This window comes from Myotis lucifugus, unplaced genomic scaffold (genome assembly GCF_000147115.1).
Source record: "Myotis lucifugus unplaced genomic scaffold, Myoluc2.0 scaffold_697, whole genome shotgun sequence".
Classification (NCBI taxonomy): Eukaryota; Metazoa; Chordata; class Mammalia; order Chiroptera; family Vespertilionidae; genus Myotis; species Myotis lucifugus.
The window spans coordinates 231242-245308 of NW_005871745.1; the positions used below are offsets into that span (position 1 = coordinate 231242).

The 14067-nt window shown below is 49.8% G+C and overlaps 1 pseudogene; it reads left to right on the top strand.

Moving 5' to 3' along the window:
• Nucleotides 1-7489: 7489 nt before the first annotated feature.
• The window catches only part of LOC102424995, a 10713-nt pseudogene continuing 4135 nt past the window's right edge, over nt 7490-14067 (top strand).

Genomic DNA, 14067 nt, shown 5'->3' on the forward strand with positions numbered 1-14067 from the left:
AATCAGAGCAGCTACAGCACCTCAGACTGGACACTGGGAGCTGGCTGAGGACTGGACACTGGGAGCTGGCTGAGGCCTGGACACTGGGAGCTGGCTGAGGACTGGACACTGGGGGCTGGCTGAGGCCTGGACACTGGGAGCTGGCTGAGGCCTGGACACTGGGAGCTGGCTGAGGCCTGGACACTGGGAGCTGGCTGAGGGCTGGGCACTGGGAGCTGGCTGAGGGCTGGACACGTGAGCTGGGTGAGCGGCTGCAGGTTGTGTGGAGGACAATGAGGAACCCAGGCAGGGAGGTGTCATGGACAATATTATGAGGCAGAACTGACTCTATGAGCCCCAGGTCATCAAACGAGGGGACGGTCAGCAGAGCCCGGGAAGGAGCAGCAGCAGGCCCACGCCCAGGAGCAGTGAGGACAGAGATGAAGCAACAAGCACCACCAGCTTCCTCCCTCCTGAGGCTTCTCAACTCAAACAGGCAGACAACACCCCAGTGAGCAGCCCCTTTGACTGGAGCCTCGTCCCATGTCCAACAAGGAGGCGGTTCTCTTCCCTGTGAGGGCACATCCCAGTGCAGGTTCCATCCCTGTCGGGGCCCCTGCGGGAGGCAACTGATCAATGTTCCTCTCTCTCCTTTCTTCTCCCTCTGAAGTCCATAAACATAGCCTTGGGTGACGATTTTAAAAAATGCCTGTGGCTCTCTACATAACAACATAAACAAAAAATCAATATAATTAAAAAGAAGAAAGACAGCAATTGTGGAGTCGCAAGAGGCCGCGGGAGGAAAAGCAGGGACGGGGGCCTCTGAGCCCCGAGAGGACAGGACAGCCTCTCCTCGGCTTCCCTCCCGCTGAGGGGATGGAGGGGACTGTGATGGCCCCTCGTTGCCATGAGCACAGTTAACTGTCACCCCCACTTCGAGGAGGCGGAGTCCAGCGTCCTGGCCCCGCCTACCATCCAGGGCTTTGCAGACCTGTGGTCAGGAGCCCAGCCAGCTGTGGGTGAGAGGGGCCTGAGCTCCAGGTGCGGGCAGCGAGGAGACCCCCACGCAGCACCTCCCGCCCACAGAGCCTGACCCGCGTGCAGATGCCCTCGCTGGTCCCTGAGGCCTCGGCACCCAGCTCCGCCCAGAGCCTGTCTCCTGGGGCCATGGGGGCGCTGGGAGGAGGTCCCCCATAGCGGGTCTGAGCACCAGGGAGACCAGCTTGCAGAGAACAAGTGCCTGGCTGCTGTGCAGACTTGGAAGGTGGGAACTTTCCTTCAGGAGAACAGGAAGGGGAGGGGCATTGCCTCCCAGTCCCTTAGGAAGCCTGGGGCAGGCCCTCCTCCCTCATGTCCTGGGGAGGATCCTGCAGTGACATCAACCCCTGGGAGAGCACAGAGCCCTACTGGCCGCCCCCCTGGCTCTGCCTCACAGGCACCTCCCCCTGCAGGCGGGGCTGGCACCAAGGAAAAGACCAGGCAGATGGGGAGATGCACCCAGCCCACAGGTCTTGGACCTGAAAGTGGCCTCCAAGGCTCCAGGCGCGGGGCTTCCTGGGCAGGAGCTGCTCACTGAGTGCAGTGGGAGGAAGCAGGCAAGTGGCTGAGGCCACACCCCCCCCAAAGCACTTTGACAAACAAGGGTGGGTTCCCAGTGCTGTTCCACCCCCCTCCCCCCCCCCCCCCAGGAGGCTTCCAGAACCAAGGAAGGGCAGTGGGTGAGGAGGCAACTACCCAGGGCCAACTCCCAGCTCCGGATCGAGAGTCAGCCAGCGATGCATGAAGGACCCAGGCAAGAGCTGCAGCATCAGGTGACCTCACACGGGAGCCAAGGTGGGCAGTGGACTGAGTACTAGTTTGGTGATTGGGTGTCCTCCGAGGTGGGGTACATGTGACTGGGATGTGTCTTGGACATAAAGCGAGTGCGGAGTTCTGATCTGTGGTTCTGTTCTCCTGCAAGGGAAGCGGCCAGAGAAGGACGAAGTGGATCTCAGGGAGTGCGAGACATCTCCAATATGGGGGACTGAGCACATAGTCACAAGGGACTTTCTGAGGATGGAAACAAAAATTCTCAGTCTGGGGAATGCTCTCCCCAAATAGCACACTGGGAGATTCTGAGGTTCTGGGAAGGGCAGTCCCAGAACCAGCGACAGGAGACATTGCTCTGCTTCAGTGGTTTTCTTAAAGCAGGACCTTCTGTGTCTGTGGGTCATGCCCGCTCATATGAGTGTTTCTATTGATGTTTGTGTCTGTTTGTTGTTTGGTGTAATTTGTCTAAAGATGGGGCACCTCCGGCTCTGGGGATCCCAGCTACTGTGGCGAGGCTGACCAGGTGGCAGAGATTGCAGGATCATCTCAGCAGCTGCTGAGAATTCTTCATCTTGGGGAGCTTCCTGCTTTCCCTCTCAGGGTGGCAGCCGCCAGAAACTCTTAGCTAGTGAGAAGTTTTTGTCTGTGTGTCTGTAATGTAATTTTGGTTACTGATTTCTATCTTTTGGGGACTTGGTTTGCTGGGGACAAAGATTACACAGGAAAGTAGGGATCACAGGCAGGGGAAGTCAGCAACATGGGCTGGGGTGGGACTCCATTGTTTGGGCAACAAGGTTAATGTCTCCATGATAATGGGCGGTTCTTGAGTGAGAATGGACCACATGCCAAGGTTGACTCCCTGATCCAAGGGAATCCCAGGTCCCAGGGACCTGTGACTTAAAATTTTGAGTTTGCTGAGTTAAATGGTAAAAAAATATTGAGTATCAAAGTATTTTTAAATAACGAAATACTGAAATATAAATCTCAGTATGCCTCATGTGGAGAATCTAGAACAGTGGTTCTCAACCTTCCTAATGCCGTGACCCTTTAATACAGTTCTTCATTTTGTGGTGACCCACAATTTCATTGTTACAAATTGAAAATAATTAAAGCATAGTGATTAATCACAAAAACAATATGTAATTATATATGTGTTTTCCAATGGTCTTAGGCAACCCCTGTGAAAGGGTTGTTCGACCCCCAAAGGGGTCACGACCCACAGGTTGAGAACCGCTGATCTAGAGGATGGATTGGAATCTGATAATGAATAAGTATTGTATTATTTTTTTTAAATCTGAATATATTGCTAATCTGAGGAAGTTAATTCTATCTAATTGGATGAATAGAATAGGAAACTGAGATGGTTAAACAGCAATTTGGAGTTATCTAGTATATCCTATCTTCCCTAAACCAAGGACACTTAAGAGTAAATGATTTGCATTTTACCTCCCTAACCATAAGACAAATAGCTTATGTCAATGTACTGAGGGAGATAGATATATGCATAACCCATGAACACTGACAGTAGTCAGTGAAGGCCTGGTATGGAGGGCAGGGCCAGGTAGAAGGGGTCAATGGGGGGTGGGGAGGAGAGCATATATATATATATGACGCCCAGTGCATAAAATTTGTGCACGGGGTGGGGGGGACGGCAGGTGTAGCGGGTTTGTCCCTCAGCCAAGCCTGCACCGTCTCACAATCTGGGACTGCTGGCTCCTAACCACTTCCTGCCTGACTGCCTGATTGCCTCTAACCACTTCTGTCTGCCAGCCTGATGGCTCCCTAACCGCTCCCCTGCTGGCCTGATTGACACCTAACTGCTCCCCTGCTGGCCTGATTAACACATAACCGCTCCCCTGCTGGCCTGATTGACACCTAACTGCTCCCCTGCTGGCCTGATCACCCCCAACTGCCCTCCACTGCTGACTTGTTCACCCCTAACTGCCCCCCCACTGTAGGCCCAGTCCCTCCCAACTGCCCTCCCCTGATGACCTGGTTGCAGCCAACTGCCCTCCTCTGCCGGCCATCTTGTGAGGACATGGGGGGCCATCCTGTGATGACATGAGGGGAGGGAGGGAGTGCCACCTAGATATATATATATATATATATATATATATATATATATAGTACTTTCAACAATAAATATTTTAAAAAATAGGACTAAATAGAAGGCCTCCTAACCTGCAATCACCTCCCTCACCCTCAGCTCCCAGCACACTCACTCATCCATTTACAAAACAGCTCTGTCTGCAGTGAGAGAGGCAAATTTATGTCAAATTTGTATAAACACATTTGATATGTTCTCTTTGACTACATCTCAGTGTATTCTGCATGTAGAATTGCTTTGTTTGCCATTCTTTTTAATCCAATTCTAATGTGGACCTTAGGGTGGCTTTCCCAGACTGTCACACATCACAATTAGAGAATTTTGAGTAAATTATGATTGTCTGTTTGCTAAATTAAAAGTGATATTCTCCTAGTTGCCTCTGTACAACTGACCACAGTACTGAATTACCACTGGGGTCTAGGGACAAAGTTTGTTCTCAAACCAGAAACAAGAGTGATTTCTTCTCAACATCGCTAAGAAATTCTGACTTTTCCACATTAACAGAAACATATTTTCCCAAAGTAAGTGAGACACACTTTCTGGTCTTATTTCAGGGGGTGTAATTTGCACTTAACATGCTGAAAAGCCTGATACTGATGAGAACAGTAGGTTGGATTTAGAAATTGGGGGCACTGCTGTCTCTAAGAAGGGGAAGGTGGGCGTGGGAGCTCTGGGTGTGGTTACATAAGATAAATACAAAGCTTGTCATTTCCAGAGAAGGGGACAATGGTGAGGCGGGCATCTTATCCAGGAACTGGAATTGCTCCGCTGCAGCCGCCTCAGTTTATGGGAAATGCGGTCACTCACTGAAAGGGGTAGCTGTGGGCGGCACATCTGTGAGTGAGGGAGGCGAGTGCTTTCCCTGGAGGAACAGTCCCTTCAGAAGGTGAATGCGAGGTGGTCTATGCAGTGGCTGAGCGTGTGGGTCTGAACACTTCGCTGGGCTCAACCTGGAGGGCACCTTTACTGCCTGTGTCCTCGCGAATGTCCTCAACCGCCATCACGAAGGCATTTAGTTCATCGAGACGATGTGGGAATTAAACAAAAATCTGGTGCAAACAAAGCCCCTGCATATCCTGGTACAGAGTAAAATGCTCAAATCGCTCAATAAACTTACTCACTTTGTATATTGAGGTATAATTGACATACGGCATTATATTAGTTTCCGGTGTACAACGTAAAGATTGGATATTTGTATAGATTGGAAATGACACCACAGTACGTCTTGGTAACATGTACACCACACGTAGTTACTAAACTTTTCTAGTGATGGGAACATTTAAGACAGTGGTTCCCAATGTGGGGCACATGCCTCACAGGGCTGCAATTTGATTTTTAAGGGGGGCAATTTGAGAATGAGTTATTGACAGTGAATGTTTTGCATTTCTTATGGTTCTAGGGGCCTCCTATACAGTATATAAATATATATTGTGACATATTTATGCATTTCAGTTCTCTATTAGAATTATGTTTTGAAACTTTATTTGCTATCTTTTCATATCACTTCATATTATTTTTTTAAACAATATCTTAGTGATTTCTCCCTCAGTACTTCAACTGTTCTTTCATTCTTTTATTTTTCTCTTTCATGGATGCCATGTTCTTTGAAAGCTTGTTTAGACCAAGTTAATGGCCTTTTAAGCTTCCTTCGCATGAACAAGAGCTCACTTTTTGAATAATAGGAATCCTATGTCATAGGGAGCATCAGGGTTTTAGAGATGCTTAGGTGGGGCCTGGCCAAAGAAAGGTTGGGAACCACTGCTTTAAGATCTACCCTCTTAGCTGTGCATTACATCCTGATGACTTGTTTATTTCTTAGCTGGGAGTTTGTGCCTTTTGACCATCTTCCTCCATTTCTCCCCCTCAATTGCAGTCCTTTTGCTGCAGCATGGTCAGTATCCTGTCACTAGACACATGCAGGCACGGGGAGGACTGCGCGTCAGAACTGGGGCGTGAGAATTAACGCGGGACTTCAATGGACAGCTGTCCTTTCAAGTCCACCCAGGTTCAGAGAGGTACATGCTTGTTAGTATAACATGTGCTGATGATCTAACGTAGAACTAGATGCTCTAAGTAACATGATGACATCAAAGGATGTACTTCCTAGTTTCCCATCGAGTTCCACTTCCTAAGCACGCTATAATAATTTCATTAGCAAAGCCTTCTTCTATCTTTTCATAGAATAAAGCAAGAGCAGTTGACTAAATAAGAGGACATGCCCCCAAGAAAATGAGAAAATCCTAACGCAGACCAGGAGTAAAGAACTGAATGCTTTTCACATGAAAAACTAGCTATTCTAACACAGAGCTGCTGGGCCAAAGGCTGGCTTTGAGTCCTTTCTCAGTCTCCCAGTCCCTTGCGCACTTTGGTTTGGACAGTTGACCTGATCACACTGCTGTGTTAAGTGCTGTCCAAAGGCACTTTCCCTCCATCCCACACAGATCGCCTCCTCTAGCCCCTTTCTCCAGTGTGTTCCAGAGGGGCCCTGAACTCAGTGACAGCACCAGGAGAGAAACCTGAAAAACCTTTCACTCAGGATAATTATTGAATAACTTTCCATTTCCTTCAGTGAGTGACACCTCTTCCCCCCTATAAAGAGTCACCGATTATACTCTCCAATCAGCAGCTACCAGCCTGTCATGTCATCAGTTACAAGGGGAACTGCTCCTCGAGGTGTCCACAAAATCACAGCCTTTCCCAGTATTGAAACACCTGAAAGATCACAGTGGCTTTAACTGTGAGAGGTTAAGTCATTTCCCCAAATCTGTAACACTAAGTTGAGGTACAACAGGGAAATAAGCCCCTCAGAGAAAGACAAGTATCACATAATCTCACTCATATGTGGAATCTGTTGAACAAAATAAACTGATGAACAAAATAGATCCAGAGACATAGAAGCACAGAACAGACTGTCAAACCTCAGAGGGAAAGCAAGGGAGGGTGGGTGGGTGGGAAGAGATCAACAAAGAACTTGTACACGTGTATGCATAACCCATGGACACAGACAATAGGGTGGTGAGAGCCTGAGGTGGGGGTGGGGGCGGGGGAGGGCAGGAAGAGGTCAATGGGGAAAAAGGGAACATATGTAAGACTTCCAACAATAAAGACTTTAAAAAAATAGGATAAAACTGAAGGTCTCCTAACTAGCAATCACCTCCCTCTCCCTCAGCTCCCAGCACACTCACTCATCCATTTGCAAAACAGCTCTGTCTGCAGAGAGAGAGACCAATGCTCCCCAAAGGCTCTGACTTGTGTGCTCATCACTGACTGTGCAGAGCTGCCTCACAATAGGGCCCAACACAGTGTTTCTGACACAACCAGACCAAACCTTCAAAGCACTAAATCAAAGCAATGCTTGTAATGCAGGGCACTTTAAATTTCAAAAGAGGAACTTCCTACTGAATCTCTGACCAGCAACTGATGAAGCTGTTCATCTCTGATGCTAGATGGTTCTCAGTACTGAGATGACCCAATCCAGGAACAAAGAAATGAGTTCCTCAGTTGGTGTTTTGGGGGATGTGGGTGGAGAAGGGTCACAGTCCTCACTGAGTGAGACCCCCCTGCTCCCTGCCCCTGTCCTCTCTGAGCTCCAGCATGGTGTGTCTGCGGCTCATCGGAGGCTCCTGGATGGCCGCTCTGAAGGTGGTGCTGATGGGACTGAGCCCTCCCCTGGCTCAGGCCAGGGACACTCCACGTAAGTGCACCTTGGGGGTGAGCTGTTGTGGGGGAGGAAGAAAGGGAATTAGCTTTGTCACCGTGTCCAGGCCATGTCCCTTAGAAAATGGTGGCATTTTCCTCAGTGGCCACCTGCCTTTATCATATGGATCCCGATTCTTTCCACCACAAACGGGGCTGGTGCTCACCACTATGAGATGTGCAAGGGGCTCCATGTATCTCAGCCATTTCTTCTCACCTCGCCTCCAGTAACCCTCCCCAGCCTGTGTCCCCTTCCATCGGGGTCTTGAGAGGACTGAGAAATAATGATCTCAGGCTAATTCCCACCCAGTGCTCCATTTATTGTATTGAGTTATCCCCAAGAGGAAAGTTTCTCTGGCCTTTTATGGGGAGTCAAAGGAATTAGCGGGTCTCTCTTTGAGGACCCTGTGTTCTGTCCTCAGCAGAATCTGTGATGTTGGTGCCTCTCCCTACTATGTGAGATGTACCAAGGGGCCTCACCACCATCTCCTCTCCTTTCTTCCTGAACCCCTTAAGAAAGAAAACACTCAGAGCAATAATTGCTTTGAAAAAAAATACCCCAGGTTACAGGCCGTCAGTTCAAGTGGTTAGGGAGCTGTCCCTGAGGAAGTGACACTTGAGACCCAGATAATGAGAGACACCACGGTGTGAAGATCTAGGGGACAGGTGTCCCAGGGAGAGGGAGAGGGAGAGGCCACAGTGTGGGAAGGTGTTTGCCATGTGGAAGGGGCAAGAAGGAGGCTCGCTAGCGGGGCTGCAGCAGGCGAGCAAGCTGGGGAGTGACACTGACATAGGAAGAGGCTGGAGAACATGGGAGACAAATCATATTGAGCCCTGACAGGTAGGTAAGAAGTTTGAATTTTATCTGAAGAGACATGTGAACTGCTGAGGGTTACAGGAGAGCCCACGTGTATTTATTAAAAAATAATCCCAGCAACCAGGGGGGATTGGATGATTACAGGTGACTCTGAGGAGCATGGAAGAGCGCCCAGGTGACGGGCTTGGGCTTCAGTTAGTGTGTGCGGCAAAGGCAGCGGGAAAGGGGAAGTGAGCAGATCTGGGGGAGATATTTCCACGACTTGTTAATGAGCTCGAGCCCAGGTGCATGAAATCCTGCACGGGTGGGTTCTCTAGGCCTGGACGGCAATCAGGGCCTATCAGAGCTGTGTCGCCCAGTCCCAATGGGGCTTGCTGGCTGCTGTATGGGGCCTGCTGGATCGGGGGAGGGATGAGGGAAGGGACCGCAGGAGGTTGGCTGGCCTTGGGATGTTGGCTGTGGGAGTGCACTGACCACCAGGAGGCAGCTCCTGCATGAGCATCTGCCCCTTGGTGGTCAGTGCGCATCAAAGTGACTGGTCGACCAGTCATTGCGGTCTTTCAGTTGTTCAATCGTAATGGTCGTTTAGGCTTTTGTATATATATAGAGAGAGATACTTTTACTAAATTTGGGGGAGCTCTTTATTGAAATAGGAAAGACTGTGTAAGAAATTATTTGAAGTGAGTGGTTAGGAATAAAGGTTTTGTGTAAGTTTAAATGATTTTTTGACATTTCTGTGGAGCTATAAAGAGGTCAGTTGAATGCAGGAGCCTGGAGTTCATGGCCGGTCAGGGCAGGAGTTGTTTGTGTTTGTGTCATTGACATATGTGCTGTGTTAAATTCCAGGTAAGTTGAGGAGGAAGAGAGAGAGAGAGAGAGAGAGAGAGAGAGAGAGAGAGAGAGAGAGAGAGAAAATGTGAGAGAGAAAGTGAGAGAGAGAGAGAACAAGAAGATGCCAAGGGTTGAGCCCAGAGGACACTGAGAAGGGGTGCAGTGTGTTGAGGAAAACCAAAAGAAGGTGATGCAGGGCGGTGAGGGGAAGTAGATTTTTCCAGGAGGGAGTGGCCAGGTGTGGTGAGAACTTCAAGGAGGCAGGAAAGTGAGAACATACAGAGCAGTGAGCACTGGGTTTGGGAGTGGTGTTCGCAGTCAGTGGAGTGTATGAGTTGAAACCTGATTGGACCTTTTGAATGGAGGGACGGGAGCTGAAAACGTGAGGGATGATTACAGGTGACTCTGAGCAGCGACCTCAGATAGACGGTGCGCTGGGCTCAGGGAGTCAGGGGACCTAAAGCATAAGAACAAAAGCACCTGATGAGAAGCTGGGGACTCGAGAACCAGAGATGCTCACTGATCAGCAAGGAGCCACTGGAGTGACCTTGAAGGCAGAGGTGACTGGTTATGAAAGCCACCAATTCCACAGCCACCGTTTATTAGTGACTCAGAGCAGACAGTCACCACGTGGGGATGAGGGTGGAGTCGTCGACAAGACAAATCTGGTCCCTGCGGCATGGAGCAGCGTCACATGGGCAGTTGCTGTGCACCAGGCCTGCATTTGAGTGTGTGACTCTCATAACCATCCTGTCTCACCTGCAGCAATTACAGATGTAATCACCCATGGAATCTGATTCAGAGAGTTTAACCAACTTACCCAGAGTCACATGGTTAGTTGTAGAGCCAGGTGACATAGTCTAGGTCTCAGTATCTAGAAAGTCCCTCTCTTCTACCTCAGCATAGTCCTTTCATATGAGGTGCATGTATATGCCGTTATTATACAGACACCAATGTTTCTGTCCTTGTGTTCAAAATGATATTTAGTCATAAAATTAATTAAAGACAATTGCCAAATGGTGATGGAGACATTATCTGATCTAGGAAGTTAAGGAATAGAAAGATTTTGTGAGCTTGCATTCCTAGGAGTTATAAGAGTTAAAATAGCAGGGTACTTATTGAGTGCTTATATATCAGCATCAGAAAGAATCACTATTTAATTCAACACTTAACTATATCCTGTGAGGAATACGGTATCATTAAATCTATTTTAGAGATAAAGAACAAGTCCCATCGGGGTTACAACCGGACCCAGTGGGAGAGCCAATGTTCTAATTTAGGTTCCTCATTCTAGAGCCTGGGCTTCCACTCCCACTGGTGAACAGGGGCTTGGCTGGGTCTGATTTGCTGCTGAGATTTCTGATGTTCCCATGTGCCAGCGTGTGTCTCAGGGTTGGGGGCAGCAGGTTCAAGGGCTGCTAGTTCCAATATACAGGAGGAATTTACATCCATTTTGCTTTTAAAACTTGAAAAGTTTCCTATGGGCTCACACTATGTGCAGACTGTCATGGGCACGTGAGGCACACAAGGGAGTTTAAGAGCCCTCCTCCGCCTCAGATTCCATCAGCGGGTGGGCTTGTGTTGCCAAAGGAAAGAGTGGACGCTCTATTTAAGCTGAATGTCAGAGAAACAACAATTATTTATCTGAAATCCCCATGTGTTGGAAATCATATATTTTTATTTGCTTTATCTGGCAGCCTTTCAGGTGGGCCCATGAGCCTGGCCTGACAGTGCTGACGACACAGGCTGCAGTGGACAGCAACTCACACGTGTTTATTTTCAGCTTCTCCTGTGTCAGGAAGGTGCTGGAGAATTTGTGAAAAGTTAGATAGACTGAGCCTGACCAGAGTGCCCTCCCCTCTGCCATCACTTCTCCGTGAAGGTCTCCATCTAAAGCTGGGACCTGCTCCTGTTTGTAATCTGTCTCTGTGAGGGGGTCATCTCAGCTGCTCCCCTTCTGAGGGACCTGCCTGTAGAAATGAGAGTCCACATCTGGCCAAGGCTGGTAACCTGATGCCTCCTGGTATTACTGGGAGCAGTAATTAGAACTCGAATTAGTTGGGACTTTGAACAGGATTCAAATGGCCGTGGCTGTAGCTGCTACTGTAGACAAGCAGTGGGCCAGTGGCCAGGAGATTACAAAAGAAGACAATGTGGAGGATAAATAATGACTTGGTGGTTAGTTAACAAGGCAAAGAAACAGGTAGATCTTGGTCCTGAATAAGTTTATTTTGCTGGAAAATAGTCTGCACTGGAACCAGATTCCTACAGAATATAAATTCCATATAGACCAAGCCTTTCCACAGACACAATATTGGTTAAATTTTTATTGCAATTCCCAACTGCTGCATAATCAACAGTGGATTTTCACCCCAGATTTGTCAGACGGTTCACCACCCCTTCCCCCTCTTCTCACCCCTGGGACGTCTGCAATATGTGAAGCCATGTCTGGCTGTCACACGGGGGTTTCTCTGACAACTGGTGGGGATGCTGTGTGCAGCCCACTGTGTACACAACACCCACCCCAACCTCACAGAATCATCTGGTCCAAACGTCAATAGTGCTGAGGGTGAGAACACTGCTGGACACCGGCTGTTTCTGAAAATTCTAGACTCACACTTTATACACACGCACCTTCCAATGCAGCTCTTCACGGTTTATTAAGAAAAAACTAGACAGTTACACAAAGTCAGCACTTTCTTGTTGAATCATTCAATCACTTGAAGTTTAAAACCTTCCTTTTATTTTGCCTTCTGCGATGTTTGTCAAAACGTCATGAGTTCTGGTCATCATATCTCTCCTGACCTTCCACATCTCTCCTTTATGAGTCATGAATCGTGGTGACCCCACAAGTAATTTCAGTAACTTGGACCCTGTGGTCCCTGCTCCAGGCGCCCTTTCCTGCCATCTCCCTCCTGTGTGGATGCGCCTGTGGATTGGCTGTGATGGGCACTTTGGTGAATTCTAAGCTGCAGGGCGGAGGGCGATGCCCGATTTCCTGCCTGGGTCCGGGGAGCTGGGGCCTGGCACGAGGTCCCCTGCCCAGGTGGTGACAGGAGGAGGCGGGTGTGGGGAAGGGAGAGGCTGGGGGTGAGGGGGGGGCGTCTAGGAGGAGGTGGTGATGGCACAAGTCCTGGCCCAGCCTGGAGCCTGGATCCCGCGGGGCAGCCCAGTGGGTCCCCAGTGGCTGAGGGTCCCAGGGGTCTCCCTGCCCTGCGGCCTCCTCCCAGCCCCAGAGGAGGGGCCCCGGGTGCTGGCAGTGGGGGTGCGGGGTCCTGTGTCCCCACCACCTGGCGCCGCGCACTGGGCGGCCTCGCCATCCTCTCTCACCAGCGTGATGGGTCCTTCCTGTCCCCGCAGCGCATTTCCTGGAGCAGGCTAAGTCAGAGTGTCAGTACTCCAACAGGACGGAGCGGGTGCGGTTCCTGGACAGATACATCCACAATGGGCAGGAGTTCGTGCGCTTCGACAGCGACGTGGGGGAGTTCCGCGCGGTCACCGAGCTGGGGCTGCCCATCGCTGAGTACTGGAACAGCCTGGAGGGCAATACTGGAGCGCAAGCGGGCCCAGGTGGGACGCGTACTGCAGATACAACTACGGGCTGGCTGAAGGATACCTGGTGCAGCATAAAAGTGAGTGCGGGGGTGGGGGTGGGGGTAGGAGTGATGGAGTGGGGGGAAGGGGTGCACACACAGGGCTGTGAGGAGCACCGGTGAAGGGCCTGAGGGCGGCTGTGGGGACCCTGAGGTCCTGTCCTGTGTAGGGCGTTTCCGGGGTGCCCAGTCCTGTCCAGTCGGTGGAGGGTTTGGGGAGCAGCAGGGAGGGAAGAGAGGTGGGAAGTGGGAGGAGGGAGTCGGTCTGTCTTGGCCAAACCCCCCCTGACCCTGAGCCCTGGAATAGGGGTGCTGGGTGCACAAGCCTGTCCCTGGGCGGAGGGTCAGGCTGGGTGTGAGGGGCCGGGCCTCCGAGGCACCTCTGGCCTCTCTGAGCTCCTTTCAGGTCTCAGTGTCTTGTTCCCCCCTCAGTGCCCCTGTGTTTACAGAGGGGGTGATGGTGAGCCAGGGTCTAATTGTAATTGTGTTACTTAACACACTGATGTCACATCTATACAGTCCTAACAGTATTTAAGTCATTACATGTTAACTGTTTAGAGTTGAGACAATTTACCTCACATTCTATTTTGTTAAATATTTTTTCAATATTGCCAAATACTCACTTGAAAATTTGTTTTTTATTTTTAATTTATCCTTCTTTGATTTCTAAGGTTCTTGAACAGTTTTCACGTACGTGTTGGCCAATGGCTGTTCCTGCTCTAGGAATGGCCCATTGTCCGTTTTCCCTGGAGTCCGGGCCTTTTTCTCAGTGATTTTCCGGGTTCTCTAGGCAGCAAGATGGACACTTTGCTAACATTCATGCAGCATTATCTCCTGCTCCTGGCTTGTGTTTTCATTCTGTTTTATCACTTTTCATGTTAAGAATTTAAACATCTTTAAGGTAATGAAAAGCACTCAGAAGTTGCTAGCAATGATTTACCATCAATATTGAATCTACCCTTTTGAGGTGCAGTAAAAATATTTCCCCCAAGTTTCTCTTTCTCCTCCTCCTCCTCCTCCTCCTCCTCATTCTCCTCCTCCTCTTCCTCCTGTTCCCCCTCTTCTTCCTCCTTCTCAACATTTTTCTCCTCCAGGTCCTCTTTCTCCACCTCATCCTCCTCCTCCTCCTCCCCCTCCTCTTCCTCCACTTTTCCTCCTCCTCCTCCTCTTCCTCCTCTTCCTCCTCTTCCTCCTCATCCTCTTCTTCCTCCAAATCTGTAATTATTGGGCCTGGT